General features: G+C 51.6%; 2 long non-coding RNA genes across 3 annotated transcripts; one reads left to right on the top strand and one right to left on the bottom strand.

The window, feature by feature from the left end:
• Positions 1–7406: 7406 nt before the first annotated feature.
• LOC135292851 (uncharacterized) lies at positions 7407–8807 on the top strand. The gene is made up of 3 exons (XR_010355017.1): positions 7407–7504; positions 8130–8244; positions 8644–8807. It is a non-coding gene; the product is annotated as an uncharacterized LOC135292851 (long non-coding RNA).
• Positions 8808–17228: 8421 nt separating this feature from the next.
• LOC135292808 (uncharacterized) lies at positions 17229–21072 on the bottom strand. Of its 2 annotated transcripts, XR_010354972.1 has the most exons (4): positions 20859–21072; positions 19676–19819; positions 18494–18553; positions 17229–18340 (listed from the first exon to the last, which is right to left on the bottom strand). It is a non-coding gene; the product is annotated as an uncharacterized LOC135292808 (long non-coding RNA). The 2 variants fall into 2 exon arrangements; XR_010354971.1 differs by lacking the exon at positions 20859–21072 and having other exon boundaries at positions 19676–20848.
• Between the last annotated feature and the right edge of the window lie 240 nt (positions 21073–21312).

The raw sequence follows: 21312 nt of genomic DNA, 5'->3' as shown, positions 1-21312 counted from the left end.
GAACCCATACACATGTGAGCACCTGAGTGGCTGAGCAGGTCCCCAGCTGCTTCCTCCTGGATTCCAGGGGCCTGTTCTGCTCCCTGTGCTCATCCACCAACTCAGGAGAACACTTGTCCTGAGGACAATCTGTCCTAATATTGAAAACTGAGATAAACAAGATGTTAAGGACCTCAGTTTTTTTCCTTATCTTTAGTTATTTTATTCTCTACTGCGTCCAATAAAACGTAGAGGTTCTCCTTATCCCTCCTTTTGCCATTTAGTTTTTTTACAAAAACTGTTGGTTTTTTTTTTAATAGAAAAGCGACCACATGAAGTTCTAACTGAGTCATCACCTCTCCACTTTTCTTTTTCTGTAACCTAACATCATCTTTGGACACTTCCTGAGTTTTAAGTAATTTTTTGCTTTGAGTTGCCATAAAAGCTCCATGGGTAGCCAGGCCAGTCATTTTCCTCACTAACTCAACTTTTGCCACACTGGGACAGGCTGCTCCTACTCCTTTAAGATTATTTTCTTGAAATGTCTCTCTCCTTCCTGGACCCCTTTGTTTTAAGGGTTGTTTCTCTTAAAAAATCAGTACCTGATTCCGTACTCCCCAAATCAGCATCCTAAAGAGGACAAAGTCTGCCCTTCCTAATTCCAGTGCAGAAGTTTTGTTGCTGTCCCTCCTTCTTTCACAGAACATTGAAAACTTGATTATTTCATGGTCACGGTGCCCCAGGCAGCCTCCAACCCCACATCTGCCACCAGCCCTTCTCTGTTTGTGAACAGCAGGAGACAGAGCTCCCCTTGGCAGTAGGAGTGTTGCCAACAATTTGGTAAAACAGAAGACTCCTTAACACCACTGTAGCACTAAGAAGCAGCATTCTTTATTCAGCCAGATGCACAGAGCATAGCTTCTCCCAAAGCCATGCATGCTGAGTACAGGAAAGTTTCTGTTTATATTCTGTATTTTGCACACATATTCATTGATTGCCCTGGACTAAACACACATACGATAATAATTTCCCCAAAATCATTAACATACTTCTCCTCCCCTTTACCCATGTGTTCTTCTGTCCTGGGGGTCTCTCTGATGGTCCCTGGTGGTTGTGGACCCCAATGTTCCAGTGGGCCTGGCTGAGCTGGCAGGACACTGAGGCTGGTGAACTTCCAGTTCCCCTCCTCACACAATGGGCATTGTGTGGTTTCCATAGGCCTGGGGTTTTGGAGAACAAGCTCCAGGTGTGAGCTCACCTGCTGTAGGCAATTGATCATCTGGTAACATGAGGTGACAGAATGGGCTATGGCATCACAGAGTGCCTTAGGTGAGGTTATCAAGAACTATGACATCATAGACTGCCTCCGTGACGTCACAGAACTAGCTGTGACATCACAGGGCAGAGGTCTGACATCACAGAGAAGACTATGACATCACAGAGTCAGCTGTGACATCAAAGACCACCTGTGTGACATCTAAGAATGCACTGTGACATCCCAGCGGGGCTGTGTGACATCCCAGGAGGGCTGTGTGAGGTCACTGGGTTGCTCACTCCACCCCAGCTCCCCCTCACAGTTTCTCCCAACAAGTCCAATGCTGTTCATGCCCAGCAGGGTCCCTGTCCCCCGGTATCCCCCCACTCCACCTGGAGCCACAGCCTCCAGCAAAGGATGTTGCACAGGATCTACCCCAGAGCCTGACATGGGGACAAGGGGCCAGAGCAGTGTGACCAGGACATCAAGGACATGGATGATCCAGGTCACTGTGGCCTGATTTGGGTTGCCCAGGGCAGGAAAGATGTCTGGCAGCTGGAGCAGGGTTAGGGAAGGGCCTCCAAGGTAGGGCTGGAAGCCTTGTGCTGTGGGAAGAGGCTGAGGGAACTGGGCTTGTCCAGCCCAGAGCAGGGAAGGCTGAGGGGCTCCTCATCCCAGCCCAGAGCAGTGCCAGTGAGGAGGTGATGGAGAACACAGAGCCAGGCTCTGCACCCGGGGGCCTGGTGGGAGCATCCTGATACAAGAACCTAATTGTGTTTATATCTATCACAGAAACACGTTTTTCTGAAATTAATTCTAGTATGGAAATCACTTGTGGATGGTGGACTCATCAGACACTGCTGGGACGTTGCATATAGCTCAGGGAAGAGTGTGATTGTTATTAAATTGTATCCTGTTCAACCATGGTCTGTTTGCCATGAAGAGAAACTTTCAGTTGGTTCCTGTGCCCTCAAGATTTCTGTTTTGAAGCATGCCCACCTTGCCCGAACTCCTTTGTTTTTAAGGGCTGCTTCCCAAGGAACTTTCTGAATAAGTCTCCTGAGAAGCCAAAGTCTCCGGAAGTCCAGTGTAAGAGTCTTACTGACATTCCTTCTCATTTCACCAAATATCAAGAATTTTATAATTTCATGATCACTCTGCCCCAAGCGGCATTTAACCACCACATCTCCCACCAGCCCATCTCTATTGGAAAACAAAAAGATCTAACACAGTCCCTCCCCTGATGGGCCCACCCACCAGCTGTGACAAAAGGTTGTCCTCCACACACTCTAAAAATTTCCTGGACTGCCTTTTTTTCTACTGTATTGAGTTCCCAGCAGATGTTAAAGTCACCTACAACAACAAGGGCTGATGAGCCTGAAACATTCTCTAGCTGCTTAAAGAATGAGTTGTCCACCACTTCTTCTTGGCAGGGTGGACGATAACAGACTCCCAGTAGGATGTCAGCCTTGTTGGTCTTCCCTCTAATTCTCACCCAAAGGCATTCATCTTCATCATCATTAGTTTCAATACCTGTGGTGTCCAAAGCCTCCCTAACATAAAGGGGCACCCCTCCACCTCTTCTCCCTTTCCCATCTCTCCTAAAGAGCTTGTAGCCATCCAGTGCAGCACTCCAGCCATGTGAGTCATCCCACCTTGTTTTTGTGATGGCAATTACATCATAGCTCTGCTGTTGGACCATGGCCTCCAGCTCTTCCTGTTTGTTACCCGTGCTGCATGCACTGGTATCCATGCACCTCAGCTGGGCTGCTGATTTCACCCCTAACTCAGGCTTACCACCCTTGGGCCTGCTTCCAGACAGCCCAACAGCATCCCCTTCCCCCTTCAATCCTATTTTAAAGCTCTCTCAACAAGTTCTGCCAGTTCACGAGCTAAAATTCTTCTGCCCTTAACAGAAGGATGGAGCCTATCTGCTCCAAGCAGACCAGCTGCCATAAAAGTTGCCGCATGATTAAAGAATCCAAAATTCTGTTGGTAACACCGACCCTTAAGCCACTTGTTAATAATTTGAGCTCTCCTATTCCTTTCACTGTTCTTCTTAGCCACCAAAGGGACTGAGGAAAAGACTGCCTGTGCCCCTGTCCTATCAACCACTTGTTCCAGTGCCCTAAAGTCCCTTTTAATTGTCCTGACACTCCTCTTTTCAATCTCATCACTGCCAGCCTGGAGTGTCAACAATGGTAATAATCAGAGGGCTGAATCAGCCCAGGCAGTCTCTCAGTGATATCCTGTACCCGGGCCCCAGGGAGGCAGCAGACCTCTCTGTGGGGTGGGTCTGGTCGATATATGGGGCCCTCTGCTCTCATCAGGAGGGAGTCACCCACTACGACTACTCTTCTTCTCTTTTTGATATTAAAAGTGGTGATCCTTCTCACAGATGAATCATAATTGGGAGGCAGATAATTTTCTTTTAAGTCTGACTCTCTAGATCCAGGGGTTCATACATGTTCTGAAGTGGCACCTGACTAACGGATGGGGATCAGGAGGAGTTTTTATTAATACTTCCCCGAGCAGGGACCCATTTCCACTCCCCTTCATCTACCAAGCATTCTTCTATACAGTGGGAGGCATAGGAGTCCTTTGGTCTTTGGTGGGCCTCCCTTAAGGATGGAAGGGCCGAACTCCACCAATCTATTTCCCTTTCCCTTTTCCTGATACTCCCTTAGTCTTTCAACTTCCTCTCTAAGCTCAGTGACCAATGAAAGGAGATTGTTCACATCTTCACACCACAGGCAGATTTCTTCCAACACCCCCTGAAACAACTGACAAGCTCAAACACTCCACACAGGAATGGGTTTGGAGAGATGGATCCTTTTTGGAGGGCTCCATCTGGTTACATACACTTTTACTAACTGCAGTTTTCGATCACATAAAAACCATTACTACCAGAAATCCCAAAACCAACCAACCAACAGAAACACTGCAAACAACACACAGTAAAACTTACTAGCAAGAAAACGTGCAACCCTGCCTTAAAAATGCAGTTGTTAGAATGGTGGGTGCTGCTGCCTACTATCTGCTCCCAACAAACCTCTGCTGTAGAAAAGCAGGTTGAATTAACATTCAGGCAATACAGTCAAGCCCCCACTCAACACTCACCACAGCTGGCTCAGCAATAGAGGCTTGAAAGGCTCTTTTTGCAAGGTTTTATTCCAGCAGAGTATCACATGTGGCTACAAGGAACCCAGATGAAAAGAGAACAACCACGTGGAGCAGGCAGCTTAAGAAGGGGAAGGGGTGGAGGGTGGAGCTAAGGGCAGAGCAGAGGGGTTTGGTCTCCAGGGGAAAGGGCACAGCCAGGGGTATCCAACCAATGAGGGGACAGGGCAAGGAGAAACCAGGAATCCGTGAGACAGAAGTCCAATGGGGAATCTGTCTTTTCCCCCAGCAGGACCACCTCTATGGTAAGTAGTTACTGCCATTGCCAGGGCCGAGGACTTCGGAATTGGCTGAAATGGGAGAGTTCATGGGATGCTACACTGCCTGCTTGCCCTGCATGCATGAGCTGCCTCGCAAGCTGCCGTGCCACGCTCTCAGAGCCGTGCCACACCCATTTGCCCACAAACTGCTGTGCCACACTCTCAGAGATGTGCCATGCCCGTTTGCCCACACACTGCCGTGCCACACTCTCAGAGCTGTGCCACACTCCTGTTTGCCCACACACTGCTGTGCCACACTCTCAGAGCCGTGCCACACCCCTGTTTGCTCACACACTGACATGCCACACTCTCAGAGCCATGCCACATCCTTGTTTGCTCACACACTGACATGCCACACCCTCTGAGCCATGCCACACCTGTTTGCCACGCTTGTTTGAAGCCTCTTTTAATCAACTCGCTACTCAGCAACAAAAGAAGTCGCACCCCATCCCTGCCTGACTCACGAGTGCAATGATGCACCTGTTCAGTGTTCTATGGGTTTGGGATTTAATGTTCTGTTTAGGAAGGTTTTGTCCTCATCATTGAAGTCCAAACATCAGCACTAAACACACTGAGGCCCTTTGCTCAGCTTCTCTGCTCTACCCTTCTTGCCAGCACTGGATGACAGCGTCAGACTTCACTTGAAACAAACTCCTCTGCGTGCCTCCCCTCTTGCTGAAGGAAAGCTCATGCTAAACTGTTCCTTCCCTCCTTTCCAGCCACCATGTCCACAGCCTCTTCCTGAAACATCCTCCCATGAATGTCTGTCCATTTAGAGGAGCACACACCCTTAGTTGTGTTTTGCACACAGGGTCTCTACTTCTGTGCTGTTTGTATTTCAGCCTGTAAGGGGAACACACTGTGCAAGGAGAATGCCAGAGGCTAAAGATAACAGGAAGTCATCTGGTTGCAAACAAACAATTCTGAAAAGTTTATTCCTTTGCCTAAATCTTATCTTATTAATGGAAGTCTAGTATTTATAACATTGAAAACAGAGATTGTTTCTAACAATCAATACAGAGAGTACTTCTAACAGTCAATACAGAGAGTATTTCTAACAATCAATACAGAGATTACAGCAATCAATACAAAGTATTTCTAACAATCAGTACAGAGTATTTCTAACAATATGGAGAATTTCTAACAATCAATATAGAGATCATAGCAATCAGTACAGTATATTTAACAACCAATACAGAGAAATAAAGAAATTCTTAACCTAAGGAACTTAAGGAATTTCAAGCACCAAGTTTTTCTTACTGGAATGATGTAATTTAAGAGGTAATTCAACAAGTCTATCTGCAAATACCGGAAGATATTGTCCAGTTCTGTCCATTGAGATGCAAATTGCCCTGAGCAGCACAAAGGGCTTTGTCAGGAAGGCCACTCCTTTCCAGGCTTTCCCCAGGAGCCCTGGGCCAGTCTCTTCTTCTCTGTTCTCCCCTCCATTCCTACACTGCCTCCAGATCATGAACATGGCAGAGACAACCAAGCAAATCACTGTGCATGTGTGCCATTGGATCTTTCTCTCCAGTTCCCACAGAGGCCATGCCAGAGACTCCTGCCTGGCTTCCAGGTCTGCCATTTCCTTCTCCAGGTGCAGCTGGTGCTGCCGAAGGATCAGATCACCTCCCGCTCCTTCATCCTCTGGACAATTTCTTTGTCTCCCTCGGGAGGAATTCCATTCTTTCCAGAGGGCTGATTGATGCTGACAATGGCCATCAGCACCAGTTACCTAAGGAAGATTCCTTCAGCCATGGCTGATCCTTCCTTGAAAGAGAAAGAAAGGAGGAAAGAGCCAAGTTCCAGACTGTATTGCCTTGGGAAGAGAAAGGAAAGAGGCTCTCCACTGGGAGGAAAGCTCTGGGTAGCCCTGCAGAAAGGCTGGAGGCCAGAGGTGCTCCTCAGGGCACGCCTGCTGCTGCAAGTTCCAAGTCCAGCTGCCCAGAGAGGCTCCATGAGCTCGTGGTGAGGAGGAAGGGGAGGAAGGTATGAGACACAGGGACACAAATGCTGAACAGCCAGGTTTGAGGAGAGAGAAGCTCAGCATTGCAGATGACAGAGGAAACCAAGCCCGCTCCCCCAAGCAGGAGGAGGAGAGGAAGGGCCCCCCAAGCTGGCTGCAGGCAGACAATGGAGACCTTGCCCAGATGTTCCCAAATGGGCTGGAGAGAGGGAATACACGGCCCTGCTTTCCAGCTGCTCCCACCACTTCTGACCCTGCCACTGTCTTGAGACAAAGCCTGATGAAATCCTGCTCAACGTGGGCAACTGGGCCCTTGAAGGGCTTAGTGTCAGGTCAAGGCTTCCTTTCCCTCCCAAAGCCCTTTCCTTGGCAGCCTTGGGCAGGGGATTCATCCTCACTCCCTCCTCCTTCCCACAGCTCTGAACCACTCCATGGGCACACTTTCCGTTCTCCGTGTCCTCCTCAACTGCAGTGTCAAACTGGGTCAGTGGGCTCTGCCCTGAGCTCCCAGGAGCTCGCAGGCTGCAGATGGCAATGCTCAGCCGCACCAGGACACTGCCACTGCCAGCAGCACCCCCACAAGCAGCAGCAGCAGCAGCAGTTGCCTCTCAGCTGTTGGTGCCCCTGCACTGCAGCCCCTCCCGCTGGCACCAACATTCCCTCCTTGCCTTGGAGACAGTCCTCAAATCCATCCATGGGGTCATAGAGCCATGGAATCCCAGAGTGCTAGGTTAGTGGAATCCTGGAGTCATTGAATCCTGGGACCCACACTCATCTTTGATGTTGAGAAGATGCTGGGACATCACATTCCTGAGAATGATCTCTACTTGATTGGATATTTTCAGTCAATAATTATGTGACAGGGTTAGTTTGCCAGCCAACTGGCTCCCAAAGACAAATCTGCAGTGATGTACAGAGTTCGGCAGCTCATTCCATACTCCTCACCATTTGAATCCATTACTACCAGCCAAGAAAGTGACTCCATTCAACTATGCAGGCTTCTTTAAAAGAATGGGAGAAAAGGGTTTATTGTGAAAATATTAACTTCTATTCTCCCTGCCCATTACGGATTGTGGGATAGCCTGTACCATCGTAAGAGCACAAAAAAAGGAGACCAAATTACAAAGGGAAGTGAGAGCAAACATAGTTTTCTGCTCTTCTGCCTGGCAGGGGTATTTAAACAGAGACAGATCTGGAGTTCCAAGGCTGCCATTCAGATGGTTAAATGGGCTAATTGACACAGTTTTCTTGTAGGGGGTAGGTGCCATATGAGAGGTCAGCAGAAGCAATGAAGAGAACCTTTGCTTTAGCAGCAGCTACCACTGAACATCCACCTTTTCTACCCAGCACACTCAGCACACACAGAGAGTTTGGGGTTTTTCTCAATTTGGCATAGTATGGCCATTCTGATCCAAAGCTCCCATTTGCTGCAAGGGCAGCACACTCAGATTGATCCTGTGTGATTCAGAGAGGCTCCTTTCTGTGTCAGATGGCTGATACAGACATCACGCAGAGAAGGCTGAACCTTTTCATCTTGGAGTGGGTGATTGTGAAAAGCATCTATGCAATTATTCAAATTGCTTGAGTTACTGTCGGTAGAGAAGGTTAGTTCAGCTTAAGCCCTTGTTGGAGGATAACCTGACCCTAAATAATAATAATTAAAACCACGTTCAGTAACTGTTTTTCAAGACTTGTTTTATTCACAGCCTAGAACTGAAAGAATTTCTATTATTTAGAACAGGTAAACAAATTAACATCTGTGGGTCTTTGCAACAGAAACTTATGTCAGGGTTGATATTTCAGCCAAGACTATGACTTTAGACACTGTTACATGAATACAACAAAGATAATAGTTCAGTGAACTTGTTGCACTGTAACAGCTTAAGGACTGAATTCATCAACAATACTAATGACTTTTTCTGAGCCAAGATCCCACAGTCCATTCCTGAGGAAAGACAATGGATATTTGGTTGCACCAAGAGCATTGGACTATCTGATTTCAGGATTGTGTGAACAGAAGGAAGAGCCTCTGAAACATCCCCACTGGAACTCTGCATTGGTCAAACTCTGGAAAACTTATTGAAAATATCCAGGTAGAATTCACTGGGAGCAATTGAGAGATAATAATAAACAACAGTAACAAAAAAATAGATTCAGAGAAGCACACACAGAGCTACAACCTCCTGGATTCCAGCAGTGTTCAGATGGAAATTCCAAGAGGAGGTAGGGTCAAGATGTGTGCTTGCATTGTGGTCAGCCTTATATTCCCCTTAGTCTTCCTGGGCCCTTCCCCCAGGTGGGACTGGGGCTCATTCGGTCACTCAGGAGCTGGGCTGGGGGGCTCCAGAGGTGGCTGTGGAGCATTGCCTGTGCTGTGCCAGGGACTGGCAGCCACTGCTGGGCTGGGATAGAGGCTCTGGAGGGATTGGGGTTGCAGGGCAGGGCAATGCTGGGGTTCAAGGGCAGGGCAAGGCTGGACCTGCCCCTTCCTTCAGCACACATGAAATGTTTCCAGCCAACAATCTCCTCCAGTCTCTCACAATAGGCAATGTTGGAGGTGAAATCCCAATTCTGGCTGTGGACACCTGGCCAAGAAGGACAGTTCTTTTCCATAGGAAGGAAAGCACAGAGCCCCAGTGTTTGGAAGGCAGGTGAGAGCCTCACTAGGCCAAGGCCAGCTAGACTTGTAAGCAATGGCAGATTTGTCTGGGAGGAGTCTTTGGATTTAGGGAGTTTTGGAGGTGGAAGCCCAGTCTCAGCCATGGGTGCCTGGAGAAGCAGGACAGCTTTTTCCCATAGGAAGGAAAGCATGGAGCCTTCCCCAGTGTTTTGGGGACAGTTGGGAAGTGACCCTTGTGAAACCGCTGTCAGCCAGACTTGTCCTGGCAATATTCCTCCAGGAGCAATCCCAGGATGTAAGGAAATTTGGAGGTGAAATCTCAATTCTGGGCATGGGTGCCTGGAGGAGAAGGACAGTTCTTTTCCATTTGGAAGTAAAGCACAGAGCCCCAGTGTTTCAGCAGCAGATGAGAAGAGACCCTCAAAATGCCAAGGTCTGTTGGACCAGTAAGGCAGTCCATGAGAGGCCAAACCAGCCAGACCTGTTCTGTGTTTCCTTGGTTTTATGGGGCCCTGAAATGCCTCGATGGCACCTTGGTTCAATAGGGTCCCATAGTGTCACAATGGCCCCTTGGTTCCAGAAGGGCCCGCACTGTCACAATGGTCCCAATGTTTCCATGAGGCCTTGTAGTATCACAATGGTCTCTGTGGTTCCCCAGGCCCCACAATGTCACATGACTTCTCTGTTCCATGAGCCCGGATGTGTCACAATGAACCTTTGAATCCTGGGGGTTTACAGTGTCACAATGGTCTCCTTTGGCTCCACAGTGACACAATGGACCACTGATGATGTGAGTCCCCTCTGTGTCACCCTGGAGCTTTGGTTCCATGTGGCCCAGCAGTGCCACAAAGGCCTCTTGGTTTCACAAGGCCCCACAGTATCACAATGGTCCTCTTGGTTCTGTGGGGACCCCCAGGATCACAATGGTCTCACTGGTTCCATAAGGCCTCACAGTGTCACCATGCTTTGATTATTTCCTGGGCCCTCATAGTGTCACAATGGGACATGGTCTATGAGTCCTACTGGTGTCACAATGGTCTCCTTGGTTCCATGGTGCCACACAGTGTCAAAATGGCCTTTTGGTTCCACGAGGCTGTGAAGTCTCTTAATGGTGCCTCCATGGATCCATGAGGCCTTGCAATGTCGCAATGGACCTTTGGCTCCATGGAGCCTCTCAGTATCACAATGGTCTCTTGGTTTCATGACACCTCAAAGTGTCATAATGTTCTCCACACTTCCATGAGGCCCCGTGGTGTAACAATGGACCTCTGGTTTGATGGGTCCTCTCAGTGTCACCACAATCCCTACATTCCATGGAGCCACACAGTGTCAGTACTGTTCCCTTGGTTCCATGAGGCCCAGAAATGTCACAGTGCTCTCCATGATTCTATGGAGCCACAGTTTCATAATGGTCCCTTGGTGTCACAGGGCCCCACAGTGTCACAATGGTCCCTTGGTGTCACAGGGCCCCACAGTGTCACCATGGTCCCTTGGTTCCATGTGCCCTGTGCTGCTGCATTCCCCCCTCCCCTTCTCAGGCCGCCCTGCCAGCTCAGAAATGCTCCTTGGGCCTCAGCCTTGGCCAACAGCCCCTGGGCTCAGCTCCTCTGCAGCTCAGCACAAACACTGTCTGCTCCAGGCACTGCTGCTGCCCAACCAGCTCCTGGTTTCTGGAGGAGCAGTCCTGGGAACTGGTTTTGTTCCCTCGGTGGCACAACATCCCTGTTCTCACACTGCCAAAGAAAGCTGTTGATGCCAAGTGTGGCCAGGATGAACCATTGCTGTGACTGAAGTCCCTCTCTTGGGGCCCTACAAACAGCGCTGCAAAAGGAGCCCCTTGGAGCTCTCCTGGGCCAGTGACTCCCTCTGAGTGGGGCCTCTCCCAGCCAGGAACTTTCCCGTTTGCTGCACTCGAGGATCCTGAACAACGAGGGAGCTGGGCCGATCCCCCCACTCCTCCAGGCTCAACCCTTCACCCACTGGGGAGATGCCAAAGCATCCACAGGGAGCATTTCCTGCCCTCAGGGGAATTTCTCTCAGGTGCCTTGCACTGACTCTTTGTGTCTGTGTGCACAGAGGAGTGCCTGTGCGGGGGAAATGTGGCAGAAATGCTGCTCTCTGAGGGGTTGGAGTGCCTTGGATAGCTGAGTCAGTCAGGCATGTAGGTGAGGTTAAATCACAAGGTCTAAGTGAAGTTATATGCTGCTAAGAGTTATACTTTTGTTGTTATGTTTACTATAATTAATGAGTTAAATATTGTTAAATGTAATTCCCATGTTAAATTTCAAAGTCATAGGTTATAAAGTAGGTTAAATACTGTTAAGTGCTGTTCTTTTGCTAAATTGTGAAGTTGAAGGTATCAGTTAAGGTTAAGGTGTAAGTCAAGTCCCGTTAAGATTGAGCTGTGTTAAGCTTTTAGGCTGTATTTTTTTATGCTTGTCCTCACTGCCCTTTTGTCATACACACACACACAGGGACAGTTCTGGGTTCATTTCTGGTTTGATTGCCTGGAGTTGGTTTGGTTTTGTTGTTGCTTTGTTTCCTTGCTGTGCCTGAAGTGTCCAGTCAAGAGGGACTCTTGCCAAGGAACTTTGTGGTGCTCTTGCTTAATATTAAATCGGGTTTTTGCTGATCCCTTGCTGGAGATTTTTTCAGCATTCTCAAGCCCTCATTTGTAACCGGGTAAAGGAGCCCTGGCCCAGGCTCTGGCCTTGGGGGACACAGGAACACTGTCAGGGGATCCCTGTCTCCCTGTCCCCCTGTCCCCATGGCCCCAGTCCCCTTCCCCGTGTCAGGCTCTGGGGTCGATCTCATGGAACATCCTCTGGGGGAGGCTGCAGCGCCAGGGGCGGGGGGACCCGGGGGGACAGGGGACCGCGCTGTGCACAAGCAGCGTTGGACTGCTCTGGGGGAACTGTGAGGGGGGCTGGGGCAGAGTGACCTCCCCAGTGACCTCACACAGCCCCTGTGACCTCACACAGCCCCTGTGATGTCACACAGCTCCTTTGTGATGCCACAGCCCTCATTATGATGCCACAGCCCTCATTATGATGCCACAGCCCTCATTATGATGTCACAGTTAATGTTGTGATATTACACAACCTACCCTGGGATGTCACACAGCCATTCTGTGATGTCTCATCCCCTCTGTGATGCCACACAGATACTCTGTGATGGCCAAATCCATTCTAAGATGTCACAGAACCTACTCTATGATGTCATAGGCAACTCAGTGATGACACACTAATGCTCTGTGATGTCACAGCCTGCTCTGTGATGTCACAAAGCCCCTTCGTGATATCACAGGGCCAGTGCTGGGATATCAGTCTGTGATATCATAGAGCTGCACTGTGATGTCACAGACGATTTGGTGATGTCACAGTCTGTACTATGATATCACAGCTGGATCTATGATGTTACTCAGTCACCCAGTGATGTCACAACCCACTCTCTGATGTCACAGAGAAACCTTCCATGATGGCAGAGGCTACTCCATGGCCTCACAGCCTACTCTATGACATTACAGACAGCTCTGTGATGTCACAACCACCTCAGTGATGTCACTAACCCCTCTCTGTGATACCATACTGCCACTCTGTAATGTCACAGCACACACTGTGACCTTACAGCCTGCTCTATGATGTCATACAGCCATACCATGATGTCACAGCCTGCTCTGTGATGTCACACAGTTACCCCTCTATGATGCTCTAGCTGCTCAATGACCTCACACAACAAACTCTGTGATGCCATAGCCCAATCTGTGACCACACACAGCCCACTCTGTGCTGTCACACAGCCCCTTGCTGACATCACAGCTGCTCCTCCTGCCTCTATGACACAGCCACAGAGGTGCTGCTGTGACACAGCCCCCTCTGGGACATCCCCCAGCCCCTGCCAGTGCTGAGCCCCTGTCAGCTCTGGCTGTGCCCTGCTGGTGTCCCTGAGCTGCCCTGGCAGTGCCCCAGCCCTGCTGGGCTGTGCACAGGAGCTGCTCCTGGCCAGAGCTGTCTCTCTGCAGCGCTGCCCTTGCCAGGAGCTGCCTCTGGGCCAGGAGCCCGGCCCAGCTCAGCAGCACAGACACACCACCAGGACTTTAATGACCCTCTCGGAGATTTGGTGCTCGTTTCATCAGACTCAGTCCCTCGCAGTGTGCTCAAAAAGCTTCTCAGCACTCAAAATCAAAGTCCAAACTTCCTTTAACTTTAAATGAGTCCCACTGTGGGACACAACTTACTTGAAAGTGTCCCCAGGTTCCAGTCAGAGCAGAACACTGGAGGCAGTGATGACAGCTGGGGACAAGCAAGGCAAAGGTGTCTCTGGTGCTGAGCAAACCTGGATGTGTTTCAGGAATGCAAAAGACCAAGGCCTCAGCCCCAGCCCCTGGCAAGGCAGATCCTGTCCCTCCCTCCTTGCTCAGGGCTCTTCCCAGGATGGGCACTGGCATGTGGGGATGTGCAATGCCAAAGGCAGCACCATGGGGCAGCCCCTGCCAGGCTGCTGAGCAGGGACAAGGAGGCAATGAGGCCCCAGGGCTGCAAGGGTCACTTGTCCCCTGCTCCTGGCTCAGGCCCAGGGCCAGCAGCCATGGCCAAAGCGCTGCCCAGGTTGGCTCTGTCAGGGCCTTGCAGCTGCTGCACATCCCTGTGCCCTGTGCAGCCCAGGCTGTCCTACGGTGTCCCTGCCCTGTGTCTCTGTCCCTGCAGGCTGTCGTCATCCCCTGGCTGTCCCACCTGGCTGGCCCCTTCCTTTGCTGACAGCTCTGCCTCCTGCCTGCCTCTGCCTGCCCACACAAAGCCTTGGGCTGACCCAGACTCCTTCTGGGGGACGTGTTGCACCACAGCCCTGCCCTGGCAGGGAAATTCCTTTCTCCTGGTGTCCAGTCTGGGCCCCCCCATCTGCCCTTGTGTTGCGTTCTGCCAAAAGAAATGGAATAAAAACTCCCTGAGGCCCTGGAGTCTCAGACCTCAGGCAAACACCGATGACCAACAGGGAAAGGAAGGCAACAGAATATATCTTGTTTAGCAAAACCCAGGATCCTTAATTTTGCCAAGGCCCAAGACAAGAAATGAGGGGGAAGGGTCATGAGTTTAGTGGTGGAGTTTTAGCCTCAGGGTCCAATAGCAGAAGGAGCAGGGGACAGCAAAGGGGTGGATCAAGGAGGACAACCAATGGAAAAATCTGAGGTGGGGGCTTTGCAGTAGAATTTGAAAACCAATGAGGGTAAAGAAGAGGAAGAACATTTTGGCACCATTCCTTATATGACCAGATGGGGTGGAGTGTCTTTTCCCGGGCTTGCAGGGGCACGCCCCACAGTATGGAAGAGTGGAATCTTCTTTAAGTCACACCCCTCACCCGATGGCCTCTGTCTGGGTAGAGTCCCTGCCTCCTGGGGGAGGGTGCTCCTCACCTTTGGTGCCATTATTTCTTTCTCTGGCTGTTTTATACAATGAAGAAGAGCACCAGCCTCTCTGAAACCACCCTTCAATCCCTCTCAGGCTACTCCTGTTCTGTTCTCAGTCTCCATACCACTGAACTTAGAGTCATCAGCCTCTCCCCACTGGTTATGTGATGAGCCGTCCAAATGCCATCTTGGGAGATGTTTGGGTTCTCACCAAGGTCTGTGAAAATTGAAAAAAAGTGGTCAAAGTTATTTTCTCCTAAATCTTACAGTGACAGAACAAGGGTCAATACCATTAGACTGAAGGAGGGCAGAACTACATTTTTTGGAATGAAGAAAATATTTTACAATTATGGAAGGAGGAAATTATGTGAGTGGCACAAAACTTCAACTGGTCTTCCAGAGAAGAGGATGCCTCACCCCAGAAGTTGTCAAAGAGCAGGAGCTTTATGCAACCTGACCCAGTGAAACCCTCTCATCCCCAAGAACAGAATTCCTGTTCTGTGGGTTCTCTGATGTGCTGGGTGCCCTCACAACGCTTCTGGCCAGAATGTCTGCTGAAGGCAGCCAGGCTGCTGCAGGGGCAGTGACCTCACAGCCATCACCATGGCAGCCCTGTCCCCTGGGCCTGGCTCTCCCCTTTCCTCTGCCCCTGCCTTGTCTCTGCTGGCATGAAGAGTTTTGTCATTCATATCTTGTCCCCAAGGTGCTGGGGCCAATGGCTTCCCAGGCAGGCTCCTGGAGCAGAAGTGGCTTTTCAGAGCCCAGGCAGAAATGAGCCCTGAGGCAGCAGCTCTGCAGTGCTGGCCACCAGGCCGGGCTGCCAAGGGAGGCTTCTGGCCATGCCCTGCAAGCAGCTGCTGCTGCCAAGGTGCCTTTGGTGCCTCAGGCTCTGCCTGGCACAGCTCCCAGCATGGCACTCTGCCCTTGTGCCCGAGCCCTTCCCTGTGCTGGGGCTGGCCTGGGGCTTTTCCTGCAGCGGGACCTGCCCTGCTCCTGGCACAGGAAAGGCAGGTCCTGCTGGAGCAGGAGGCTCTGCCTGCAGTGGGCTCCAACCACTCCAGCAAGGCTCTGTTGACTCCAAAACTGCTTCCTAAAGCAGAATATTCTAATAATTGTTATAGAACCTATACTGTGAAGTAAATAACTGTGGTTAAGTTCTTTCTTCTAATCATGATCAGAATCAATCAGAGCCATATTTATAGAAATATATCTGATATTACATCATTAATTGTATGGGACAAATTGCATTAAGGTTCAATTCCACCTGTACAATCTCTACACCTTTGACAAATTCTGGGGCTAGGATTGGATCCAGCTGATCCCAGTCTCCTCTCTTAAAAGGAATTCTGGAAGTCTGGGGGCCCTGCAGGGATTTGAGGATCCATGGTGGCTGTTGGATGTCATTCCTCTATCTCATAACCCAGCAGGATTTTCTGTAATAAAGAAATAAAGCTTTTCCCTGAGGCTCCCACTGTGCCTATGACAGGAACCCCTGGGAGTGTCTGTCACATCCCAGCTCTTTGGCAGCCTGGGGACTCCTGGGATGTCACCGTGGAGCCCCTGTCAGTGCCTGGGACAGATCGGTGCCTTTGCAGCCCAAGGTCCCCTGGGATGTCACCATGGAATGGCTGTGACTGCCTCTGAGCACAGAAGCTCTTTACCATCCCCAGAAACCCCTGGGAGGTCTCCATGGAGCCCCCAGCTCTGCCCGTGACATTCCAGCTCTTCAACAGCCTGGAATGTCCCCATGGAACACTCTGACGGCCTGTGACAAATCTGATCCTTACCAGGCAACCATCCCCAGCCCCCTGTTGCTATGGTCAGTTTCCATAGCAACCATCCCCAGCCCCCTGTTGCTATGGTCAGTTTCCATGGCAACCATTCCCAGCCCCCTGTTGCTATGCTCAGTTTCCATGGCAACCATCCCCAGCCCCTGTTGCCATGCTCAGTCCCTTGGCAGCTCCATGCACACCCCAGGCCAGGGGTGGGTGCCATGGACACCAGCTCAGGCCTGCAGCCAGAGCCCGTTGCCATGGCAACCATTGGCAGCCCCATCCCCAGGGTCATGGGATCCCAGATCCACAGAATTGGCTGAGCTGGGAGGGACCCATCAGGATCCTGGAGTCCAACTGCTGGCCCTGCACAGGACACCCCAACAATGCCAGCCTGGGCCTGGCAGGGCTGTGCAAATGCTGCTGGAGCTCAGAGAGCCCTGGAGCTGGGAGCCTTCCCTGGGGAGCCTGGGCATTGCCCCAGCAGCCTCTGGGCAAAAACCTTTTCCTGAGATCCAGCCTGAGCCTGCCCCGACTCAGCTGCAGCCGTTCCCTCCAGTCCTGTCCCTGGGCACCAGAGGGAAGAGGTTCCCACAGCCCCAGCCAGGGACCCGCTCCCAAGGCTGTTGCCATGGCCACCAGGGCTGGGACCAGCTGGGATACTCGGTTTCCATGGGCTGGGGTTCAGGAATGGGATTCCCCAATTTCCTGCTCCCTCTAAAACCGCGCTGCTGCTCACTGCCCTCCCACCTCCCATGGAAAGCACAAAAGGCAAAGATCCCAGGCTGGGATAAGAACAATTTACTGGGAACAGCAATGAGATAAGGAACAAATAGGAACAAAAGCAATATTGATAACAGAAGGGATAAGAAAAACTATTTACAGGGAAAAGTACAACATCACCACTGAGTGGCTCTTCCTGGCCACGTATTTCCTCCTGCCTGGAAAGGACACCTTTCTCCTCAGGGAGAGAGAGAGAGTCCCTTTCCTGCCCCTGGCAATGACCTGAGGTGGGAGTGAATCTAATGACACGGCTCTGGCCAGACCCTCTTGTTCTTCAATCCTACATCAGCTCACTAGCAGGGGCAGGAAAAGTGACAAGTGTCTTCCCACCATGGATCACAGGGAACATGGATCAGCAGGTCTCTTCCCAGTGTGGGTTCTCCAATGGGGGATGAAGCTGGAGCAGCACACGAGGCTCTTCCCACACTCAGGGCACTTGCAGGACTTCCCTTACTGGTGACTCTGTTGGTGTTTGGTCAAGTTAGAGCTGTGGGTAAAGCTCTTCCCACACTGGGGACACTCGTAGGGCCTCTCCCCACTGTGGATGCACCGGTGCCTGGCGATGTTTGAGTTGCACTTGAAGCCCTTCCTGCAGTCTGGGCAGAGGAAGGGCCTCTCCTCTGTGTGAATCCATTGATGCTGGAGGAGACTGGAGCTGGTCTGAAACCTCTTCTGACACTCGGGACAGTCATAGGGCCTCTCCCCGGTATGGATGCGTTAGTGAGTGATGAGCTCAGAGCTGCACCTGAAGCCTTTCCCACACTCCCCACACTCGTAGGGCCGTTCCCCAGTGTGGGTTCTCTGGTGCATGATCAGGCTGGTGATCCACCAGAAGCTCTTCCCACACTCCAAGCACCTGTGAGGCTTCTCCCCATCAGGAACCTGCTCATGGACCACCAGCTCCAAGCTCTGGCTGAAGCTCTGTCCACCTTCCTGGCACAGGGTGGATCTTTACTCCTCAGAGCAACCTGGGCTGCGTTTGCAGCCCCTCCTCGTGCAGGATCTCCGGGGCTTTTCCTCCCCGTTGGGTTCCTGCGCCGTGGAGCCGCTCAAAACGGCCTCTGCCACGAGGTTCTGCCGCAGGGATTTGTCCTCCCTGCTCTCCATGCTCAGCTCCTGCTCTGGGGGAGGAAGGACAAGGACAGGATGGCATTTGCCTCCGGGCCACAGGCAAGGGCAAGGAGATGCCCCCAGGCTGTCCTGCAGCTGGGGGCTGTGCTGGGCTGGGAGATGGAGCAGGAGAGAGGGGAAAGGGGCACTGACTTCCTCCTCACCTGCTTGCATGTTCTGGGGCATTTTCCTCACAGCCTCAATGGGGGTTGGCAATGGAAATCCTGGTTGGAGGAAAACTAAGGATGAGCACGTTGTGTTTGAAGGTCTTCCTGCCCAAGTCCATCTCTACAAGTCACCAGCGACCTAGGCTCCAGAAAAACCTCCCAAACACCAAGATTCAGGGCTGAAAAACCCTCCCCAGGAGTTCCCTGTCCGTGCTCCCTCCCCTCTGGTGTTCAGGGTTGCCCCCTGTCCCAGCTGCTGGGGTCACGCTGGCATTGGGGGTCCCCCTTCTCCTCGGTGCCCGCCCTCCCCAGCCTGCTGGCAGTCCCAGCAATCCCAAAAGCTGCCCCCTCTTCTCTGCCCATTCAGGGGTGCCGGGGCTTTTTGGGCTCCCTTCTGGGCTCCCTTCTCCCCTCATTCTCTGCTCCGGGCTGCAGGGGCTCCAAGGAGTCCCCCCTGCCCCTCTCCAGCCTCTGCAGGCTCCCGCCCATGGCGGCGCTCCCCCCTCTCTGGGCTCCCCACTTTGGGCTCCTGGGGGACACAGGGCACTGCTCCTCCAGGCTGCCTCTGCCGCCAGCCGCCACCGCCACCCCCCGATGTCCCCCCGAGGGGCCTTTTCCGCTCAGCCTCGCACTTCTTCATTCTCCTAACATCCCCCCAAAAAAATCCCAACTGGGAGGAACTGGGAGTCACTGGGAACATGCTGGTGATCACTGGAAAAAACTGTGCTTATACTGGGATCAACTGGGATCACGCTGGAGGTGACTGGGATCATCCTGGCAGTGAGTGCCACTGCACTGAGGCTGACTGGGAGTGCTTGGCAGCAAATGGGATCATACTGGAAAGAACTGGGAGTGTCTGTAACCAAAGGGAGGGTGAAAGAGAGCAACTGGAACCATGTGGAGCACAACTGGTTCATACTGGCAGGGACTGGGAGCACACTGGGCTCATCTCTGGATCATACTGGGAGGGACTGGACCGATACTGGGAGAATCTGAGAGCGACTGGGAACACACCCTGCACATCATCCCCCATACTGGGACTGACTGGGAGCAACTGGGATTATACTGGGACCACACTGGGAGAGCTGGCATGTGACTGGGATCCAACTGGAGCTTACTGGGATCATATTGGGATTGAAAGGGAGCGACTGGGATCACACTTTGGGCTACTGGGAGCACCTGAGAGAAACTGGGATCACGCTGCAAGCAAACTGGAGGAACTGGGCAGGACTGGATGCATGCTGGAGGCAGCTGGGATATTCTGGGCGTGACTGGGGGATCACACTGGGAGAACTGACACCGTCCTGGGGCCCCTGGCAGCGCCTGGAAATGACGGCAGACATGCTGGGACAAGGTGGGAAATGTTGGGGGGTTTGTGGATTTTGGGGGGTTTGGATTTTGGGGGTTTTATTGGCACTTTGGGGGGGGTGTTCTTCTGGGGGTGTTTGGAGGTTTATTGAAAATTTTGGTTGGTTTTTTTTTTGTATTTTGGGAGGTTTTACTGGGATTTTGTTGGGGGTTTTTGCAATTCTCATAAATTCTGGGGATTTTATTGGGATTTTTAGGAGATTTTGAGGTATTTATTGGAATTTTGGAGGCATTTAGTGGGATGTATTTGGGATTTGGGTTTTTTGGCAATTTGGGGTTTTTTGGGAGTTTTGGTGGGATTTAGAGGAGTTTTGTTGGGATTTTTGGGTGTTGCTCTGATTTCTTTGGGTCTTGGGGGAGATTTTGCAAGATTTTTTAGGGGACATTTTTTGGGGTGGATTTGTGGGGTTTCATTAGGATTTTGGGGGTTATTGGGATTTCAAAAGATTTTGTGGGCTTTTATTGGGATTCTAGGGTGTTCTAATGGGATTTTGCGAGATTTATTTCGGATTTCATGAGTTTTATTGGGACTTTTGGGGCTTTTAAGGAGATTGTGATGCCTCTCAGCCCTTCTGCAAACCCTGGGACAACCCAAAGGCCCCAGACTCCCAAATGCCCCACAAATTCCACTAAAAATCCCACATTCCTCAAGAAATTACAATAAGATCCTCCATAACCCCAGAGAATCCCACCAAATCCAAGTGAAACCCACCCAAACTCAAAAAAACTCCCCAAAATTTCACTAAACACCCTCAAAAATCAACCCCCAACCCCAATAAAATCCCCCAAAATCCAAAACTCCCGAAAGCCACAAAACTCCCAAAATCCCATAAACCCCGAAACACAATAATTCTCTCTGAATCCCCAATAATAGCCCCTCAACTTCCATCAAAACCCTCCAAAGCTCTAAAAACGCCCTCCCAAAATCCCCAAAAACCCTCCCAAAATTGCCCCCAAATGCCAAAAATGCCCCCCAAAATCCCCCCAGACTCACTGGGGCCGTGCTGGGTCAGGGGCACCGGCCGGTGGAACAGGAGCCACCTCAGGGGCCCTCGGAGCTCTGTGGGGAGGGGGCACCATGGGAGACCCCCAAACACGGGAGGGGGGGGGGGTCTGGGAACCCCCAGGATCCCCAAATCTCCCCCGGGAACCCCAAATCCCCCTGAAAAGCCCCCAAGGTTGGCCCAGGACCACCCTGGAACCCCAAAGTCCCCCCAGCACCCCCAGGACCCCCCTCGAGACCCCTCTCAGGACCCCTCCCCACCCCCAGATCTCCCCACAGTGCCCCAGGACCCCTGCCCAGAGCCTCCCTGACCCCTCACGATCCCCCAGCCAAGACCCCTCCCCAGACCCCGCCCCACACCCCGGAACCCTCCCCAAAGCCCCCCCAGCCCCCCGGACCCTCCCACGGCCCCCCGATCCCCTCTCAGCCCCTCCCGGCCCTGTCC

This window comes from Passer domesticus, unplaced genomic scaffold (assembly GCF_036417665.1).
Source record: "Passer domesticus isolate bPasDom1 unplaced genomic scaffold, bPasDom1.hap1 HAP1_SCAFFOLD_51, whole genome shotgun sequence".
Taxonomy (NCBI): Eukaryota; Metazoa; Chordata; class Aves; order Passeriformes; family Passeridae; genus Passer; species Passer domesticus.
Note: the sequence above shows the minus strand (reverse complement) of the source record. Positions and strands in the feature narration are given on the sequence as shown.